We start from the raw sequence: 15,005 nt of genomic DNA on the forward strand, positions 1-15,005 counted from the left end.
TAATTTAATTGCATATCATCCTCTCAATTCATACCCAACAACTGATCTGCACTTAAAGTAACCACTCGTAAATAATCACTCAAGCTCTTTGCCACTGGACACAATTTACCTTCTCAACCAAACAAACTAACAGAGGGAAAGAGAGAGAGAGAGAAACAACAAACCAGACTAGCACAGGAGGGACATCTGCAAGTGCATTAGTTTGGAAGAGATATCGTTCCCGCGAGGCACCGAAAACGGGATGATTAGCATATCCCGGCGATGACCGCGCCGCTCGGTGCTTCTCTGCGGGACTGAAAGAAAGAAGGGACGAGAGAGGGAGGGTTGGAAGGGAGGGAACGAGGGATGTAGGGGAGGCTCCATCTCTCTAATCTAGCTGATGAAGATCCCTCACTCCGGAGATCTGACAGGGGTCGCACTCTCTCCAATCACGCGCGCGCGCCACGGACCGCAGAGCCGCGAGCCAGTCAGCAAAGCGCTCGGTCTTTTTCTGTCCGTCCAGCTCACTCACTGTCACTCTCTCACGCACTCTCTCTCTCTCTCTTCATAAAACCGCAGGGACGTTCACTTCATCTCTCTCTCTCTCTCTCTTTCCCGCGCGCGCGCTCTCGCTCAACCGCGTTTTTTTCTTTCCTCACTAACGGCACGCGCATCTGTCTTCGGTTCTGTACAGTACAGGATGAACAAGAACGAGAGACTCCTCAGAAAGAGAGAGAGTAGATGAGAAAACACGGAACTAATATAAACAAAGGTGAAACGAGGAGGTGAAGAGACTGAGGACGAGTTTGCCATTTGGATTTTACTGATTTCGAACCGGCTTCCATCTGTTTTGGCTCCGTGGACTCGCAGTTAAGGTAGGACATTTCCTCAATGTTTGTTTTGCTGATGTAGACTTTATAGCAGGTCAGTAATGAACAGTTAGGGAGCATGGAGAAAAAACTGAGCTTTAATAACTCTTGTGGAAGTGCTCTCATTCCTCTCAATCCTTAGCTAAATCTTTGACTGGTCAGCATCCTCAGTTATGAGCGTTTATCCCCAATCGTATAGTCATGTAAGCTGCAATACTTTCAGCGCTAAGACTCTAGAAGGAAACAAGCACATAATTAATCCCCGAACCCTTATAACGATCAGTTTTAGCCTTCATATGTTTTTTTGCAAAGACATGAGACTTTGACTGGAGGTTGAGGTAAGGTTGTTTTGCTTGAACGAGGTAAAACTGGCTTGATGCTCGCAGAGATTTGAGTGGAAGTCCTGATTGCAACCCACCAGTGCAAACACTCAAGCCTGAATTATGTGTGAGCCTCAATTATAAGTGTGAGGCAGCATTTACATATAAAAGCAGGTGTGTGCTTCACTTATCACCACCACAAAGTTGCAAAATAGGGGTTAAAAAAAATAAAAAATTGGGAAGAAAAACCTGCTGCCAAGAGACATTTGGGCAACATCAAGGACCTGCTTCAAGTGCTTTTGAGGGACTAGAAAAGACAGAAAAATGACTAGCAATGCAATCTGAAGTGGCTCTAAAATGCAGTGTTTGCCTGACAGTTTGTTCCTAGATGAAACAGCAGTGCAACAAACACTTTCAGCATGTTGTGAATTATGAAAGAGAATGAGAGGTAATCTGCATAATGGGCTTGTTCTGTGTTTATTTCTCTTACTTCATTGTTAGGCTATTAATAGAGATGTTTAGATGTTTACGTTCAATGCACCGGGGTCTGGTGTTTATGTACATATTCATTTAATCTCACAGAGATTATAGACTTTGTGATATGTGAGAGGGATTAGACCTCAAGCGGTTTTGTGGTTGCTGAGGTATATGAATCACAAACAGTCAACGCACACAGAGATGCACATACAAAACACATGCAATCGACTGTATTTGTATGTTCTTAGTGAAGCAGATGTCCAATGCTGATCTGGATGAACAAATGTGTGACCTTTTTAACAGGGCTTGCCTTTTACAATACCATGACTTCTTGCAATTATACATTTAAAAAGAAGACAACTTCATTTTGTGCTCAAAACACATTTTATTTCAGCTACTGCAGCCATCAAATAAAAATGTGGAATTAACCAAGTTAACTCATTTATGCACAGGGTCTTAAAAAGTCTTATAAAGTTTTACATGTCAAAAGCTAAATTTTAAGCCTTAAAAAGTCTTAAATCTACTGAAATATTGTGTTGTAGGTCTTAAATATTTTTTTAACAGGTCTTAATTTTTTCTTTGTTCATGTGTAGCTTCCCAACCTGGCCATTAACACAATCACAATCACCAACAATCCCAATCTCAATAAAACTTTTTATTTCAAAATAGCATTTATAACTCTGTTTACCATAATGTTTTAATTACAATACTTTCCTTACAGTACAAGTAAAAAATAAAACAGTAAAAGTTCTCCATTTATTTGAGGATACTGACGCAACCTATATTATTATTTTATTACTATTATATTACTATTTTATAAAGAAAGTGAAAATCTTTTCCAACTGGGATATTCAAAATCAAATCCTTAGCATTTAGCCTTGTATAAGTCAAGAATTTCCTTTATAATGGTCTTAAAAATAACTTAAAAAGTCTTAAATTTTACTTGGTGAAATCTGCACTGATACGAAATACCACAAATTCTAGCTTTGCCAAAAAGGTGCAGCAATTTAAATACATTTCTTATGGCAAAAAAGTGAAATTGTAAGGAAAAACAAACAAACCTGTAAATGACTAAAAAAAAAAAAACCCAAAGTAGGCAAAAAAAGTGATATTGGATTACTTACAGAGTTGCATCGGCTTAGCATCATGTTTCCTTGTGGGAAAAACTTGAGAAACAAGCAAAAAATAGTATTTGTGCATTGAATATATTGAAATACAAAAAGAACATCATACACAGATTTCATAAGAAGTTCCAACTCACAATGATTCATGCTAGAAAGCGGTTTTGAAAGCATTTCATGGTGTATTCTGTCAGAATTACTCATTTTTACACCAAGTACCAAATATAGAATCACACTCTGTTGAGATTTTCCTCAGAGACAACATATCTATAATTTTGAGTGTTTGTTTGTACATCCATATTGTGGCAGCTGTTATGTGTGTGTGTGTGCCAGGGGAGGTGTGGCGTAGTCCCTTCTCAATAGTAAAATTCAGCATCAGCATTCCTAGAATAAACCACAAAGCCCAAAACGGTGTTAGAAATAATAGGAAGTGAGCTGTGACATCCACTTAAACTCATCCAGACTTTATCTCTAGCAGTCGTAAATCAGAGCATGTGATGTGCCAGGAATATGGCACAATATCTTCCCATTTCTAACTGTATTATCCACCTATTTTCATTTGATCTGTTGCGGCATTGCAAACGTTCCACAGTAAAAAAAAAAAGCAAATCCCGTCCATCTGTTAAAGGTTGCACGGATTTGTGGGACGCTCTAGGACAAAAAAGAAGAGAATGCACAACAGTCAGTGGAAAGAATTTAACTCACAGATGAAGCCGGAACCAATCCTATCTATTCCTAGGATCAAGCCAGCTTTTTTCACAAAGGCGAGGAACTGCAGGCTTCAATCAGTGTCTGAAATCAGTAGCCGAAGATCCCTCCTGAACTTGCTTTAGAAACCCAGGGCTGGCAGGTCTTGGTTTTGCTTTTTTGTGATAGAGATAAGAGGAGACAGTAGAAGAAGCCGAGTGTCTAGTGATCTGAGCTACTGGTGAAAACAAAGCCGTGTCCCAACAAGAGTCCAATTCCCCAGTGCGAACTATAGCAGATGCACAAGCACTGGGTTTAATGAGGAATCCTCTTTTGACCAGTTGGTAACGCAAGAGACAGATCGCTCAGAGAGTGAGAGAGAGAGAGAGAGAGATAGAGAGACAATCAGCATCGAGGGAGTGAGACCGCTCTGAGGGAGAGGGACGGCTTTGAGGGTGAGCTAAATGAGGTCTAATCAGCTCAAAGCAGATGGGAACCCTGAGACGGAGGGGATCGAGAGCGCAATATTTGACATGTTCCTATGTCCCTCTCATCTAAATTCAATTGGAATTGAGAGGGAATGATGACATGAGGTGGTGAAGGTCCGGAGACATGAACACAAGGGTCAATAACAGCCGGACACACTGATATATGTGAGTGTCTGTACTGTTGAACCAAACGTCCAGATTAACCTTGAACGTGCCCCTATACCATTCCCATAAAACCTCCACAGCCTATCCATCTCCATAAAACAAGCGAATTAAACACCATATCTCGGAACAAAGGATTTTAATACACTAATTCAATGCACTTTGTAGACATTTCCCAGTCCAACCAGACCATTATGGAAATAAGCTTCAAAAGTGGGTCATTTAGATTGCACATAAACATATGACAGGCATTTTCTTTTACATATAAACAGATTTTTTGGAGGGTAGATTCTAGACAGAATGAAATATTGTGAGTGTGGTTTTCAAACATAAGAAGAATGTACTATTATTCCAGTTAGTGCATTGTCTGAAAAATTGCACCTAAGAGGCATACCTTTATGCTTTATCAAAAGCAAATGATAGAACATTATGGGTTACATTACTAACAGGTTCACTTTTTAAGTACAAATGTGAGAGTTCTGTGCCAGACATGAGTTGAAGATACCTTTTTTGCTGACAGTGTATCCCAATGTGACCCAGATATTGGTCTATTTCATTCATTTATTTATTAATTAATTCATTGATTTTCCTTCGGCTTAGTCCCTTTTTCATCATGGGTTGCCACAGCGGAATGAACCGATATTCTGGCATATGTTTTACACAGCGGACTCCCTTCAGTCACAAACCAGTACTGGAAAACACCCATACACTCTCACATAAACTCACACAAATGAATTACAGCCAATTTAGTTCCAGTTCACCTATATCTTTGGACTGTGGGAGAAACTTTGGCACCCAGAGGAAACCCACATGAACATGGGGAGAACTAGCAAACTCTATACAGAAATGTCTATTCTGTTCTGGGGTTTTGTGTGTTGTTTTGAAGGATCCTAATGTTAAAAACAGCTAATTGAGGAAATACTAGCATTGGTTGTGTAGACTTGTCAATACATACAATATGTCATACAAGGACACATCCGCATTAAAACTGAAAAAAAGATTAAAGGAAAATGAAAATAATATTACAATTAATTATTTTAGCTTATGAATTGTCGAATCATGTGGTTTTATTCATTTTTTTCGGCTTTGTCTCTTATTTATTAGGGGGCACCACAACAGAATGAACTGCCAACTTATGCCGCATATGTTTTACGCATCGGATCCCATGCAAACACGAGGAGAACATGCAAATGCCACACAGAAATGCCAACTAGTCCAGCCGAGACTCGAACTAGCATCCGTCTTCCTGTGAGGCAACGGTGCTAACCACTGAGCCCCTATTAAAATAATATTCATTTTTTTTTCTTCTAATAAACTGACGAATAATGGGGTTTTAAATGTAATTAAATAACATTATTCTATTGATTAAACATGTATTAAATTGGCAGATTGTGGTTGTTAAAAGGTTGTTAAAATTTAATATTTGTAATATTTTAAAGCATAAAAACTTACAGCATGCATTGTTTTGTGAAAGTGTACTTTATTGTCTAAAAACGTTAGATTCAGATTTCTTTAAAAATACTTTTATCAAAAGCTGACTGATTATATTGATTAAAAGTGACAATTATTTTTTTCACGTTTGCAAATAGCAAGCAAACAAACAAACAAACACAGACAAAATAGTAGTAAATTAAATTATATTCAGGATGACACAATGGCTCAGTGGTTAGCACTGTCGCCTTACAGCAAGAAGGACACTGGTTTGAGTCTCGGTTGGGTTAGTTGGCATTTTAGTTTGCATGTTCTCCCCATACACGTGTGGATTTCCTCCGGGTGCTCTGGTTTCCCCCACAATCCAAAGACATGCGCTATACAGTAGGTGAATTGAATAAACTAAATTGGCTGTAGTGTATGAGTGTGTATGGATGTTTCTCAGTACTGGGTTGCAGCTGGAAGGGCTTCCGTTGCATAAAACATATGCAGGATAAGTTGCAGGTTCATTCCGCTGTGGCGACCCCTGATGAATAAAGGGACCAAGCCAAAGGAAAATGAATGAATGAATGAATACAATAAATTCAAATAGAAACATTTATTTTTAAACTGTAATACTGTTTCTTAATACTTTGATTTTTTTACTGATTTGATCAGTCAACCACAGTCTTTTTTTAGATTAAATTTTTTTAAAAATCAATAAAAAGGTAGTGAAATAGAGAGGTAGCATTAAATGCAAATTGAATCTAAGGCCTCACTGTATTTGAAAAATTAAACCCATTTTCTGTAAGCACTCTTATTAACATACAAAAAAAGTTTTTTAATGCAGAAATACTGCAGGAACAATAGCTGAAACACTCGCTGTTTAATTCTAAAGGGTACAAATAAAAAACGAACAGTCATGATGAAGTACTGAATTACAACCAGTTCTGCTCCAGGAAACCTTTACCATAAGTGGACTTCAGAGAAAATAAAACACTTCCAATGCGTATGATATAGCCCAGAGATACTCCACAGCATGGCCTTTACACACTTCACACTCCCTTGACACTCCAAAGCATCAAGTTCCTCATTTCAACCAGCCCAATGGCTCTTTTCATTCACACAAACCTGAGCCGCTTATCTCGGGTTCTCTCTTAAAGCGATCTCAATGCATAATGCAGCTGAATAAGCTCTCTCTTTAAAGAAAGCCATCGCTGATGCAGTGCGAGGAGCATTGAGGGAGTGAATGACTGGGCAGCGCTGTACAGAGGAGGATATCCGCTCTGGTGTGCCGTACGCCGCCGCAGGCTGGAGGAAAGATCCACAGTAATCCCGTGTACTTATTGTGTGATTGACGAGGGCCTTCAGATATCCTGGAGACTGAGAATGGGTGGCAGTGAGGCGACGCGGCAGGCCAGCTGAGCCTGTCTAATGCCGAAGTCAACAAGGCCTCAGACAGTTCATGGAAGAGTTCATCCAAAAATGACAGCTCTGTCATCATTTACTCACCCTCATGACCTTCCAAAATTGTAGGACTTTCTTCTGCAGAGGTTAAAGGGGAGCATCTTGAAGAATGTTTTTATGTTCAATTGGTCTCTAAAGAATTCAAGCTTAAAAAAAAAAACACTATAAAAGTGCTCAATCTGACTGTATTTTCATAGCTGACTCAACAAAGAGAATAAGGTTTAATTTGTTATTCACTGAATTCACAATGTTTTACTTCCTGAAGGATGTATGATTTATAATGATTCAGAATGAAAGTCTGAATGATTCATTAATGAATGAAGGATAGTCGGTGCTGTAATTTATTTATATAGCTCTTTATCAGATTGTTTTAGAGGCATATCGCAGTAATAAAAAAAAAAAAATAACAAAATGCCAAATGCTAAATTCATCAAATGTGAGATTGTTCGTTTACAAATGTCACTATTCAGCTTGAGTTCATTAATTGTTTAAAGATCATCATCAAAAATGACAAATCACTTCAGCTATAGACAGCTTTACAGAAGACTATGGCTGTTTCTTGATATGCATTCTGCAGCTTTCTTGCGTCCTCGTGTAACGTCATCATTAACTGCTAAATTTCAGTTCCAAAACTCAAGAACGGAGGATGCGTGAAACTTTCTGGATGTGATATCGAGGACACACTGATGCAGACTTGAGCGCAAAACTCACACAAGAAGTCCCAGAAGTCATTGCTGTCGAATAAAGGAGGTGGGAAGTGCAGCATTTATTTTAGATTCATTATTAAAGTGCAGAGATATAATTTATTTGTCTCAAGAGTTTCCCAAATTGAGACAGTGAAAGTAAACATTACCATGCAAATCTTAATAAAGGCATAAACACATTAAGGGTGTTTATTTGCTGAAATTCATATTAAAATCTGTTTTATTTGTATTGTGCAACGTATATATTTGTACGTTTTTTTTATGCATAGCATATGTTGTGATAAGGGGGAAATCAATAAATCATTGTATGAATGATGTAATGTTTAAATAATTCTCTGTTAAAAATGCATGAAGGTCATGTGACCATCAGGAAGAACGCAGCATCTAATTTCTCACAGGACGCGTTCTCTGTTCTTGCGGTCTCCTGAGTTCGTTCTTATGAAGTAACTTGGAAAGACCAGTCTTCACAAGAACGCAAGTCCGTTCTCTGCATTCTTGGAATTGAGAAACAGTCAATATGTCAGAATTCAGCTTGATTCAGTGCAGTTTTCATTCATTTGAGTTTAATAACTGTGTAAACTTTAAATATGAACTTAATTAAGTTAAGCGGTGAGCAGCTTAAGAAGACATTCATTCATTCATTCATTCATTTTCTTGTCGGCTTAGTCCCTTTATTAATCCGGGGTCGCCACAGCGGAATGAAGTTATCCAGCAAGTTTTTACGCAGCGGACGCCCTTCCAGCCGCAACCCATCTCTGGGAAACATCCACACACACATTCACACACACAATCATACACTACGGACAATTTAGCCTACCCAATTCACCTGTACCGCATGTCTTTGGACTGTGTTTACAGAAGACAATATGTCAGTATTATTGCATCATTCTGTATGGTGTTCATTCACTTGAGTTCAAAAACTGTAAACTTCTAACATATTTAAAGATAATTCAGTTATAAGCAGATAAAAGAGACACTTTATTTTGATGGTCCGTTTGTTGAATTTAAGTTACATGGCATCTACATGCCAACTAATTAATTCTCATTAGATTTTAGGTAGACTGTTAGGTTGGGGTTGGGGTTAGGGTTAATGTAAATTGACATGTACTTGCAAAGTTTCTAATAGTCAGATAAATATCTTTTTAGCAGCTGTATCAACAGATATTAAGCAGACAGTCCACTAATACTCAAATGCACCATCAGAATAAAGTGTAACCAAACACACTGCAACAATGACCATTTAAATAAAAGCAATAATCTATAAAGGAACATATACACTAGAAACAACTCAAATTATCTGCCAGTGCAGCAAGATAATTATCTTTGGTCAGATTTATTGAAACAAGTCTTACCTAGGCTTTAGTAAAGTATCCGTATTAAGCATTTAGTGTATTTTAAGCTTTATTACCTAAGAAAAAAGATATATGAAAACTGCAAAGCAAACATAACAATTGTACATATAGTATTGTATTCTTATAAAAGATCAATACAAATATTGTTAGAAATAAGACTGTAACTCTCGAATAGACAAAGAGTCACATTAAGTCAGTTATATACTGTATACATATTTTATATTATATTATATAATTTAATTATTGCTAATTTTTGGAATTTTTACAACATACAATAATCGTAATTGAACAGAATTAAAGCATATTCATCAATTTTACTTTAAATAACCCAACAAATGTTAGTCAAATTGTTGTTCAGATAAGTCAGTTCAGTGTTGGTTCGTTTCAGTTCAATAACTGTTTAAAATTTGTAAACTACATGTGTTTTTATATATATTTTTATGGTGATGTTTCAATGGATAAAGCTTCAGTCACCAGTTGCTGCAGCTGCAAAGGAAAATCTTAATCGGAAACATTTAACAATCTCTTTTTGTGTTGTATGTATAAAGAAAATCATACACCTATAGTAAACTACATGCAGGTGAGCCAAAAAAATGACCAGAAATTCCTTTCTAGATAAACTATACACTTTAAGTTCGTTCTTTCCCATTCAGTGGTTACACGAATCTCTCCATTTGCTTTCTTCATCTGGAATCTCCCCTTTCTAACATTTCCAAGGCTCCCGTCTCTTTTCTTTTCTTCCATTTAATTTTAATGGAAGGACAGAGCAGCAGCAGCTTTCTCGCCCTGTTCCGAGTCCGCAGAGATGATGATAGCTCCCGGTATTGAACTTAGGTGTGTGCGCGTGTGTATCTTGAGTATCCATTATCATTTTCATCCAGAGCGAGAGATCCGACCAGATCACTCATCCGGATATGCCTGCCATCAACACTCTCTGCCGCAAAACACTCCTGCCGAGAGCCCTCTGCCCAACGCCGATCAATAATTGAGATTATTTGGAGCCCGTTCACCTTGGGCCATATGTAGTTTAAAGCTTCAATAAAGGGACTCATTTCTACACTGTTTTATCACAGAGAGAGCTGATGTGCGTGTGTGCGTGTGTGTGTGTGTGTGTTGCACGTTTGTCTGTGCATACGCATCTGAGATGTCACCTTGGTGTGGTTACAGATATATCCGCAGCTGCTGTGACATTGTTTGCAGCTATTCTAAAAGTCTTGAAATGCATGATGCACCAACTTCAGTGCATCTCTTATTCAACTAATAAACAGCCTAAAAGAAAGAGAGAATCAAAATCGTTTTCAAGGCTAAAGCAACAATATAGCATTTACAGACTCGTCCAAAAGCTAGCAAGCTGCCTACGTAGCTAGGCTTTATAAAAGCTTTCTTTTGGCTGCATTCAATGGCAACAATTCATATGTCCTTCAGAGAGAAAGCAATCCCATAATGCAGTGCAGTAAAAAAGAAGAAATATTGATTGTAAGATTAAAATGGAATAGATTCATTTAAAATATACAGAAATAGTACATTTTAATTGTTTTGTTAACTATTTATATATGTAATGTTTTCTTTGCTAATGGTTTGCTCAGTTTGTTAGTAAGTGTCAAAGAGAAGGATTAAATTCCTAAGAAACTTATAGAACAATACAGATGGATGTAATCTAATATGGATAAATTCACACACACATTCATTGTGAATGTATTAAAAACCCTACAAAGTATATCTTATTCAAACAATATTTTTATTCAGCGGTGATGTATTAAATGGATCAAAAGAGGTATTCATTTTTTTTTCATATTCAGTTTTTAACGAATGCAATTTTGCACAAGAGACTACTGCTGGATATTCTTTTAAATTGAAAATTAATTACTGTTACTGTTCACACTGTGACATTTGTGAGCATAAGAGACTTCATTCAATGACATTTGTTAGAACAGTGTTACGGTACTTGTATAACTCACTGTGATGCCATCTTTGTACAGCGTTCAAAATCAATTCCATAATACTTTGCAGTAAAAAATGAAGAAATGTTGATTGTAAGTTTAAAAGGGAATGGATTCTGAGAATATATACAAATAGTACCATTTAGTACTAGTATAGATGCAATGTTTTTCTATGCTAATTGTTTGCTCAATTTGGTAGTAAGTGATGCTTGCAGTGTCAAAGAGAAAGATTAAATAAATATGGATAAATTCACATATGAATGCATTGACTGTGTTCAAAGACTTTTTGTTTATAAGATGACTGCACTCAAAACCTTACAAAGTATATCTGTTTGTTTTTAAGAAATTCATATTTAGTGATGTATTAAATGGATCAAAAGAGGCTTTTATATTTGTGAAAAAAGATTTCCGTTTTCAATGAATGCAATTTTGAGCTTCTGAATAAAAGTGTCTGAGTAAAACAACTTTAATTTTGCACAAGAGACTACTGCTGGGATTTCTTTAAAATTTAAAACTAATTGTTGCTACTGTGCACACTGTGACTTTTATCAGAAATCCAGCCTTTGTGAGCATAATAGACTTAAAAAAAAAAAAAAAGAATTTGTTAGAACAGTGTTACGGTAATTGTATAACTCCTTGTGATGCCATCTTTGCAGAGAATTCAAAATCAATCAAATCAAAATGTTGATTGTAAGTTTAAAATTGAATAGATTCTTAAAATATACACAAATAGTACTATTTAGTACTAAGAACTAGTACAAATTTAATGTTTTTTTATGCTAATTGTGTGCTCATTTGGTAGTAAACACTGCTTGCAGTGTCAAAGAGAAGGATTAAATTCCTAGGGAATTTATAAAACAATACAGACAAATGCAAATAAACTGTGAATAAATTCACACACAAATGCTTTGTGAATATATTCAAAGTCTTACAAAGTATATCTTTGTTTGCTTTTAGGAAATTCTCATTTTTTTATTCAGTGGTGATGTATTAAATTGATCAAAAGAGGCTTTTATTCTTGTGAAAAAAAGACTTTCGTTTTAAATGAATGCAGTTTTGAGCTTCTGAATGAAAGTGTCTTAGTAAAACAACTTCGTTTTTGCACAAGAGACTACTGCTGGGATTTCTTTAAAATTGAAAATTAATTACCGTTACTGTTCACACTGTGACTTTTATCAGAAATCCAGCCTTTGTGAGCATAATAGACTTTTTTTTTCAAAGACATTTAGTTAGAACAGTGTTACGGTACTTGTATAACTCGCTGTGATGCCATCTTTGTAGAGCGTTCAAAATCAATCAAATCAAAATGTAGATTGTAAGTTTAAAATTGAATAGATTCTTAAAATATACACAAATAGTACTATTTAGTACTAGTACTAGTATATACGTAATGTTTTTTTTTATGCAAATCGTTTGCTCAATTTGGTTGCAAGTGATGCTTGCAGTATTAAAGAGAAAGATTAAATTCCCAGGGAGCTTATAGAACAATACCGACAAATGCAGTCCAATATGGTTCTAAGCACACACTAATGCATTGTGAATGCATTCAAAACCTTACAAATTATATCTTTGTTTTTAAGAAATTATTTTTATTTTTTTTAATTATTATTTTTTAGGAGTTTTTACTTTTATTGACAGGACAGTGGAGATTTACAGACCGGAAAGTGTGAGGAGCAGAGATAGGGCAAGGATTGACAAAAGGACCTCAATTCTGAAATCAAACTTGGGTCACTGCAAGCACCTTGGTGCCATATGTTGACGCACTAACCACTAGGCTGTAGGCACCAACAAATTTATATTTTTATTCAGCAGTAATGTATTAAATGGATCAGAAGAGGCTTTAATATTTGTAAAAAAGATTTCCGTTTTCAATTAATGCATTTTTAAGCTTCTGAATGAAAGTGTCTGAGTAAAACAACTTTCGTTTTTGCACAAGAGACTACTGCTGGGATTTCTTTAAAATTGAAAATTAATTACTGTTACTGTTCACACTGTGACTTTTATCAGAAATCCAGCCTTTGTGAGCATAAGAGACTTCTTTCAAAGACATTTTGTTAGAACAGTGTTACGGTACTTGTATAACTCGCTGTGATGCCATCTTTGTAGAGCGTTCAAAATCAAGTCATTACAGTTCGGATGCTCCCTATATAGTTAACAGCATGGTAGCTCACTCAAAATCAGATGTTTTTTTTTTTTCTCTAATTTCCAACACATTTACAAGCGCCTGTCAGACCTTTCTGACCATTTTCAAGCTTTTGTGCTTTATTTTGAACATATAACCCTTCACTGTCAACCTCCACCTGCCACCCCTACGCACACACACACACTCACTGTGAGACAATCAGCAGAAGGGGGTCTAAACATCTCAAATTAAAGTCTGGCTGTGATGGATGGGCTCCTATCTGAGAGAGATATTGCACCTGTTTCCCCCCTGAATGATAGCCACTTCTCCCCATCGTTTATATTGATTTGTCTCCATCCTCCCTGCTCCTTTCCAGCAGCGACTCGTACACACACACACACACACACACACTTACTACATGGCAGTAGCATGAACAATCACTCTTCAACACATCTGCATACTAACTGGAGATTGACTCAGATGTTGTTTGGTTTAAACTATCAGATGTAAACAATTCAAAAGAGTGTCTAACACGCTAATCTATTTAAAAGAAACAATTTCACATTTAAAAAAAAAATACATTTCATTATCATTCTCGGCATTTTCTCCAAGGATTTGTAGACAATGACGATCTCACAATATTGCATTTCCTTTTAGGAGGAAGAAAAGAAAGAGAAGGTGGGATGTTGTTGAGAAATTCTTTGCCAATGCAGAGGTGGCTTGGGAGAAGAATAAAGGAAGTCAAAGACAATGACAGCTAAAAGAATAAGATATCAACAAAAACACAACAGGAAATGTGGGAATGCAAAAATGACTGCAATGTTATAAGACAACGTGAAATAAAAACTGACCCTGTGCAGTTAGTAATCAAACATCCCTGGTGCTTTTGTACAGCATTCATCAATACCAGATTTATGAAAGAAAAGTAAACAGCAAAATTAATTTTCTTAGCTTTTGAAAGAACATTTTCTGAAATATTCAAGGGTGCACTAACAATGAAATACAACATTTACTAATAATCCCAGATGTTATAGCTGTTGCTTGCAATTTATTTGTACAAACATCCAAATATGATTCTAGCCTTTACCATAAACCTAACCTTAATCCTGTTCCAACCTTGACCCTAAAACCAAGCTCTAACCCTCCTCAAACAGCCCTTAAATGAGGTGTAAAACCAGCCAAAATATATGCACTTTGATATACAGCTCTAAAGAAAAAAATACTAACTCTCTGGTCCCCTATGGTTTTGCAATTTGTAATCATGTTTATTAGAAAATCGTAACTCAGTCAAAACAAAATTAAACTGAATTTTCAAGTGGTTTTATTATAGTTTTTCATATGCCTTATATACGTACACTCAAAAAATATTTTTTGCTGCTTGTTCAGACTACTATAATGAGCTGAATTTACACATATTACCTAAATTATCTTGAGTTTTTTGGGGGATATGTTCAGCCAGCTTACATTTGTAAAAACGATTAAATTAACTTAATAGATTTGTGTTGGGACAACATTAAGGAATTGTGTGGAACCCAGCATTTTTTTACAGTGTACATGTAAGTTCATGTCAAAACTACAATGTAAAACAAACTCGCATATATAGGGCTCTATCATACACTCTGCGCAATAAGGTGCAAGATGTGTTTTGTCATGATGTTTTGCTATTTTCACACAAGTACAACCTTAATTTTCCCATGTTCCACCATGTTCATTAGATAGCTAATCCATTTGCACCACTTTGTAGACTCATGGGTGAGTCTAGAAAACAAGCGTGTTAAGGAGCATTATTGGCACGTTGCTATTTTGAGGAACTGAAATAGACTGTGCAGTAGACCAGCTAAAAGCAGGTCTAAAGTCCTGCACAGAGCACGTTAGCCTTGCTTACACATTGCTTAAAACACAGGATG

The 15,005-nt window shown here is 36.4% G+C and overlaps 1 protein-coding gene across 1 annotated transcript in view; it reads left to right on the top strand.

Annotated features, from left to right (window-relative positions):
* Nucleotides 1–378: 378 nt before the first annotated feature.
* Nucleotides 379–15,005, top strand: part of cdh12b (cadherin 12b) — a 321,993-nt gene continuing 307,366 nt past the window's right edge. The window contains exon 1 of the mRNA XM_021480407.3: nt 379–854. The gene's annotated coding sequence lies outside the window, so the exon portion shown is untranslated. The remainder of the gene's footprint in view (nt 855–15,005) is intronic.

The sequence above is a fragment of the Danio rerio genome, chromosome 12 (genome assembly GCF_049306965.1).
Source record: "Danio rerio strain Tuebingen ecotype United States chromosome 12, GRCz12tu, whole genome shotgun sequence".
Taxonomy (NCBI): domain Eukaryota; kingdom Metazoa; phylum Chordata; class Actinopteri; order Cypriniformes; family Danionidae; genus Danio; species Danio rerio.